The following is a 7,249-nucleotide window of genomic DNA, read 5'->3' as shown; positions in this document are numbered from 1 at the left end:
AGATAAATACTTAATTTAATTCCTCAGAATTAAATGCAGCCAAACAACCAAACGAGTAAACACGGTCTGGTGAACAAAACTGAAAATGATGTAATACACGCGTTGCCTCGGCAGCGCGCGAGCCAATTGGTCACACAATATCAATCTCCTCGAAGAAAAATAGCCACAGCAGTAAGCTCTCGCTCAGGGAGGAAGAAAACACAGCGCGGGCTTCCGAGCCTCTAGAGAGAGCACTGGATCTAGGGAGTGCGCGAGCTCCGCTCCACAGTAAAGCTGCTCATTATAATATTAGGCATAATATGCTTGTGTAACTGATGCTTGCGCAACTGGCGAGCTCATCGACGTCCTCATCATCCTCCTCGGAGGAAGACAGGCGGAGCGTCGAGCCCTCTCACCGGGGGGAAAGAACCGCAGCGCGGGCTTCCGAACCCCGAGAGCCGGCGCTGGATCTGGTGGTTAAGGAAGAAGATAGGAACTTGCCCGTCTACATTCCCTCCACCGGATCCATAAGTGAACCCCACGAGCATAGCCGCCTCGAGAGCCGGCGCTGGATCTGGTGGTTAAGGAAGAAGATAGGAACTCGCCCGTCTACATTCCCTCCACCGGATCCATATGCGAAACCCACGAGCACAGCCGCCGCTCCGCCTCGGCGAAAGCGGGGCCGGCGCCGCGAGAAACGCCGGTGAAGACTCCCTCCTCAAAGAGAGCCCTCAGAGAGCAAGCATACACAATGACAAACGCTCGCAATGCGGACAGACAGCTGACTCTGCGTGTTTTGTTCCCAAGCAGACAACACACAAACTGTGTGTATCCCCACCCGAAATGTAGCACGGGCAGGGAAGAACACACAGCCTGAGATGCGGCCGACTCTCGCCGTATGTTTGTCTACACTCGTATTGGTAAAATAAAGAGTGATAATGGACAGACAACACCAAATAAGACTGACACACACAGAGCACTTGCTGAATGACAGAAAGCTGACGCCGGTTTCACCGCACGTGCTTTTATGCTTCCTGGTCGCTACGTCACCCCGCCCGTGACGTCTCGCCCATCCATTGGACTGATTACACATGTGATTCAGAGCATGGTCATGCTGGAGGCGTTCCCATAGCGTTTCGACGCAGCTCGAGTTCCTGAAGGGGAACTGATAATTTTGTATTGGTTCTTAATTTTTTTCCACACCTTTATCAAACACATTCGTTTGCATTTTGCATGCCTCTACCAGGGTCCACCAGTGACTATAGGGAAGCTTAATCTTTAATGTCATGAACTTGAAAATATTTTTTTTTGAGTGAATAAACTTGCTAAATAGAGACGGACTGTGTGTACTGGAACAAATAAAAACTAGACCGGAGCATACAGTAAACGGAATGGATCAGCAAACAAACAATAATCAAAACTGTCGCAATTCTGTTTCATATCATTCTGTCCCAATTTGGACCCTGTTTTTACAAGCATAAACACTTCCATAAACAGATGAACCATATTTGTCCTCCATCTGTGAGCTACATAACATGTTGTTGTTTATAGTAACACAATGTTCTTGGACATTTTTAAACACTAATTTCAGAGAAGATTTACAGAGCAAATATATAGAGAAAACATATTAGATTGGTCACTCTTCTCCCTTTAATATTCTACTAAATTACAGTGCTGTATTTTGTCCATAAAGTGTACTTCATTTGCAAGTAAGCCAAATGGGCAACAAACATTACACATTTATCCTCACAATGAGGTCAGACTTACAGCTAAAACTACAAAGTAGTTGTGAGCAAATAAAAAAGCTTAAGGAAGCAATAAGTTGTATTGTGAATACGGTCATGGCTAAACATACTTGTTAGGCACGACTTTACATTAGAACAATACACTGTGTCATTTATTTTTTTACACAGTGTATGATATTTCCTCATGCACATACACCTGCTTAGCTCTTAGCATTAGAAATAATTTACTTCCTGTCGTTTAGTTGAAGCCAGACCAGCTTCTGGCCAATCAGCATCAAGGATTGTGACGAGTGGGGGCGGGGCCGAGAGCCGTGGGAACGGAGCGAGGCCGGTGGAGTGATTGCTAATGAGGGACACCTGCACCCACTCACCGGTCTCGAGTCTCACGGAGGAGCTCCGGAAGGATAAAGGAGGAGTGATTACAGTGTTGGAGGAGAGAGGACCAGGCCTGGATTTTATGTTGTGTTTTGGTTTCGTTTGTGCGCGACAGTCGTCCGCGAGGGGCTTGTTTTAATGAGACGGGTGCGAGGGGGGGCGGGGCCGAGAGCCGTGGGAACGTAGCGAGGCCGGTGGAGTGATTGCTAATGAGAGACACCTGCACCCACTCACCGGTCTCGAGTCTCACGGAGGAGCTCCGGAAGGCTAAAGGAGGAGTGATTACAGTGTTGGAGGAGAGAGGACCAGGCCTGGATTTTATTTTGTGTTTTGGTTTCGTTTGTGCGCGACAGTCGTCCGCGAGGGGCTGTCGCGCTATTTTGTGTTTATTTTATTATTAAAGTTTATTTGAATGTTCGCCGGTTCCCGCCTCCTTCTTCCCGTGACTAAGAACTTTGTTACAAGGATCAAATCTATTCTTATGTTTGTCATATGATTTAAATCATACATATTCAACAAAAAGTAAAATCAATTTAGACCTTTGTTGTGATAGTCAGCGTGCAGTAAGACATGAGAAAAAGGTCAGTGATGTGGCAGAAAGGCTGATTTTCTGCCTGAGGCTTGATATTTTAGTTCTGTTGTGGTCCTAATTTACCCTCTGCTGCTGGCTTTGATTTTCCTCTCAGTGACTCTGTCCTGGAGAAATGGCAATTAGCTGTGCACAGCTAGCAGGCTGTTCAGTAGTCTGTTTAGAAAACAAAATAATGAGATTACGCTAGGTAATTAAACCCCCAGTTGTGCTGTGCGCTGCGCTTATCTTTAGCATATGTGGACTGGGCTATTGGTTGGTAATGCAAGGTCATGAGGTTTGCATGTGTTTGCGTTACTTCAAACACCCAGCAAATTTACAAAAAGGTAATATAAAAGATGTAAGTGCAGTTTAGCTTAAATGAATAGTACACCAAAAATATTTACTTACACATGTTTTTCCAAACTTATGTAACTTACTTTTTTTTTTTCTCTGTGGACCACAAATGAAGAAAGTTGAAACAATGTATTATTTCTGTGCAGTTACAGTGAATGTGCATAGAAACTTTCAAGCTTCAAAACCACACCATAAAATTATTATAAATCTAGTCCACAATAGCTTTGTGTGAGGAATTAAAATGAAATGAAAGCCAATATTAATCATTCGAGTCAGATCTTTTCGATTAATTAGTTGATCCAATTAACAGTGGTTCTGAATGATTTATTCACAAATCTGACATCAAATTTCAGTGGCTTAAGGGAATAGTTCACCAACAAAAAAAAAAAGTCATTTATTCAGTTTTTTTTTTCATTCCAAACCTGTATTACTTTCTTCTGTGGAACCTAAAAGAACAAATCTCTCTCTCTCTCTCTTTCTCTTTCATTTTTGGGTGAACTGTCACTTTAAATATTTCTTCATTCTTCACAGAAAGCCGTCCTGCGGCTTCAGAAGATTTGAATTGGAATGCACAAGCCATATGGACCACTTTGTGTGTAGTTTTTTGTGCTTTTATGTTTTTTTGAGTATAAATTCTTTATAATTGCATGGAAAAGAGTAACGTATAAAACAACACAAGGGAGAATAAATAATGAAAGAATTGTATTTGTGGAATGTGGATGAAGTATTCCTTTAAAAGATTGTGTAGTTTTTATTTTCTTCCCTTAAGCAATCACTTAAAAAATTTAAAATGTTTCATATTCCACGTAATAGACGTAACATACTGATGTATGTGTGAACAAGCAGCTTAGAGCTACCCATGGGGTATCTAGAGAGATGTACTAAATGCATCTCAAGAACTGTCTAAACTTATTTTGTCTGGGCTATGTTAAGGATGTTCCCTTGCTGTCAAATTCGAGAAGATACATATACAATGCACTCAACAAAACAAAACAAAAAAGACTCAAAAACCATGTACTTTCCATTCATTTTTACGTCCATTAATTTTTATTTTATTTATAAATTTTTTTTGCTTTTCAGCATAGCATTTAAATTACAACGAACGTTCTTTTTTCTTTTTCTTTTTTGTCATGGTTAAAAGGGCCATATGATGCGATTTCAAGTTTTCCTGTCTTTGGTGTATTACAAGCTGTTCGTGCATATATAAGATCCGTAAAGCTGCATAGACTAAAGTCTCAAACCCAAAGAGATATATTTTATAAAAGTTAAGACTCATCCACGCCTTCCTAAAACGCCTCATTAAAACACGCCCCCACAAATCTACATCACTGTGTAGGAAGATTTGCATAACACCACCCAAATGTTTACGCAAAGAAAGGTGTCACTTTTATTCTCGCTGTATTGTTGCCGCCGCCATCATGTCGTGGAGACGTGATTCCAAATATGGTAAGGGGCGTAACATTTCCGTCACATGCTTGAGGTATTTGGCCAATCACAATGCACTGGATAGCTGGCCAATCAGAGCACACGTCACTTTTCAGAACAATGGGGTTTGTAAAAATCGACGTGTTTCAGAAAGGCAGGGCAGAGAAGAGCAACAATACGTGTACGTAAAACAGCACGTGGAAAATAACGTGTTTTTTTAACCTTAAACCACGTAAACACATTGCATTACACCAAATACACAAAATAATGTTATTTTCTAGCATCGTCAAATGACCCCAAAAACAAAACATGAATGGACACAAAAGTACAGGAATCCAGATGTCCCACGGAGAACCGAGGCCACTGCACTGGCAACAAGTCCAAAAAAACAAGTTTCTTCTCTTGGTGCTCAACACATAATAATGTTCTTTTTAGCAGCATCATATGACCCCTTTAATCAATTATGAGCCCTGCTAGTGCCCCTCATAAAGATTTACTACCTCATGTTCCTTTAATTCAGTCTGGCTGCACACTCTAACATCAGCATCCAATGAAAGCAAGAGCTCTTAGTTTTATGGCTTCTCAATAACTTTAAACTCTTTTCCCAAAACTCAAAACAAAGCAACAGAGAAGTACCCACTGAGTTAGGGACCATTAGAGGTTGAGATATGCGGAGATATTTTTGTTTTCCATGCTTTCATGCAAACAGTTTGCCACCCTGTGAGAACCTCTACATTAACATAAGGTTCTTCAATTAAATGTAATGGTTGGTGTTCTGAGTGGTATCTTAAAATTTTGAAGGCCTAATTTAGGTGTCCTTTGGTAGAACTTGTGGTCAGCACTAGATTATCTTGTCAGCCCTTCACTCTTACACTCCCAGGACATTGTAGAAGCAAAACTGTAAAATGTCCTTGTTAGGTCTCAGACTCCATCACAGCTAGTGAGTTGCCTGTTCTATCTATCTCAGAACAAAAAAAAAAAAATGAAAAAGTGACGTGACATGTGGCCAAGTATGGTGACCCATACTTGGAATTAGTGCTCTGCGTTTAACCCATCCAAAGTGCACACACAGCAGTGAACACACACCCGGAGCAGTGGGCAGCCATTTTTGCTGCGCCACCCGGGGAGCAGTTGGGGGTTCGGTGCCTTGCTCAAGGGCACCTCAGTCGTGGTATTGAAGGTGGGAGAGAGCGCTGTACATTCACTCCCCCCACCTACAATCCCTGCCGGTACGAGACTCGAACCCGCAACCTTTGGGTTACGAGTCTGATTCTCTAACCATTAGGCCACGACTTCCCCAAAAAGAAAGATATCTTCACTTCCTTGTAGTCGTGCAAGCCCTGACAAATCAAGTTCATCTTGATAGTAGTGTTTTAGAGAACATCATACTATGCTGGGAAAATCCAGGCCATGCCGTCTTATAAGATGGTCAAGATGGATTTTTTGAACATGGAAGCTGGTTTAAAGTTGGTCCAAAGTGTTCTACCAGGTCAAAACCAGGTCCATCAGCTGACTGACCAACTTAGACCATTTAGAAGCAATGCAAAACCAGCTACCCCAGGTTAAATAAAAGTTCACTGTATTTAAAAACATGTATTTAGTTACCACTTGTAGTACACTTGAACTCAAGTGTACTAAATAATTATTTTAAATACAGAGATAGTATGTTAAAAGTGCATTTTAGTTCATATTAATGGTGTCCCAAAATAGCACAGTTGAGTACATTTAGTTGATCTTAAGTTTATTTTAAGAAGTACTAAAGAATCATATTAGTATATTAAGTACAAAATTAGTGTGCGAAAACGGAGCACTTTAAGTACATTATGGAAGTGTACTTTTTTAACCTGGGATGACTTTAAAGGAACTTTTCTTTTTCAAGATTCAAAAATGTTTCTCAAGATCAAAGAACATTTCAATAGTGTCATTATTCACTCAACTCAGTGTCGTTGTAAATTCTTGAGACATTTTTTCTTCTGTAAAAGAGGATTTTTTTAAAGAATTTCCATTCTTTTGAATATAATTAAAGTGAATGAGGACTGACAAAATTCTCATGACTCCTGAACTATTCCAAGTCTTCTAAAGCCATTTCGTGCAGACATTTAAGCTGATAACTAAAATCCTTTGAAAATAATTCTTTTTAATTTCTCTTCAATGAATCGTTCACAAGTTCCCAAAACTTGACTGTGATTCATTCATGAATCAAATGCAATATTTGATTTGTTTCTTGACTCAGTGAGTACGTTTACATGGACAACAATAATCCGATTTTAACACGATTAAGACAATACTCTGATTAAGAATCTATCATGTAAACAGAGATTTTTGATTACCTTAAACCAGCTAAAGTCATATTCGAAGTAAACAGAAATCAAATGAAGACGTGGAGTATTCCTATTTTAGTCGCATTACGGAAGTGCAGTATAGACATGTAAACAAAAGAGCTTCAACACCACCATCGTCTGTATGCACGTACAAATAATCAACTGCACTTGACGCTTTCATACAATTAAAAATGAAACACCCAAAACTGTACATGGCATCATCACGAAGACGAACTATATGTTTATACGTGAAATTACGGAGGGGACATCGAATGGTGTCACGTGGGGACATAATGACGTGTGCCATTAATCGATCTATGTACTATGACATGTAAAACGGGAACATGAAAGGAATATTCTAAAAGCAACTCATGAAAACAACAATCATAATATTGGCTTATTTAGAATAAGGTAAATAATTAGATTACTGATGTCCATGTAAACGTAGTCAATGATCCAGTATGAACAATCCACTAGAG

At 40.4% G+C, this 7,249-nt stretch overlaps 1 long non-coding RNA gene across 1 annotated transcript in view; it reads left to right on the top strand.

Moving 5' to 3' along the window:
* Positions 1–4,287, top strand: part of LOC107717946 (uncharacterized) — an 8,830-nt gene extending 4,543 nt beyond the window's left edge. Inside the window, exon 3 of the long non-coding RNA XR_001637366.1 lies at positions 4,274–4,287. This is a non-coding gene — a long non-coding RNA (uncharacterized LOC107717946). The remainder of the gene's footprint in view (positions 1–4,273) is intronic.
* The last annotated feature ends 2,962 nt before the right edge of the window (positions 4,288–7,249 follow it).

The sequence above is a fragment of the Sinocyclocheilus rhinocerous genome, unplaced genomic scaffold (genome assembly GCF_001515625.1).
Source record: "Sinocyclocheilus rhinocerous isolate Xijiao unplaced genomic scaffold, SAMN03320098_v1.1 scaffold2558, whole genome shotgun sequence".
Lineage (NCBI taxonomy): Eukaryota > Metazoa > Chordata > Actinopteri > Cypriniformes > Cyprinidae > Sinocyclocheilus > Sinocyclocheilus rhinocerous.
This window is presented reverse-complemented; position numbering and strand designations above follow the sequence as displayed.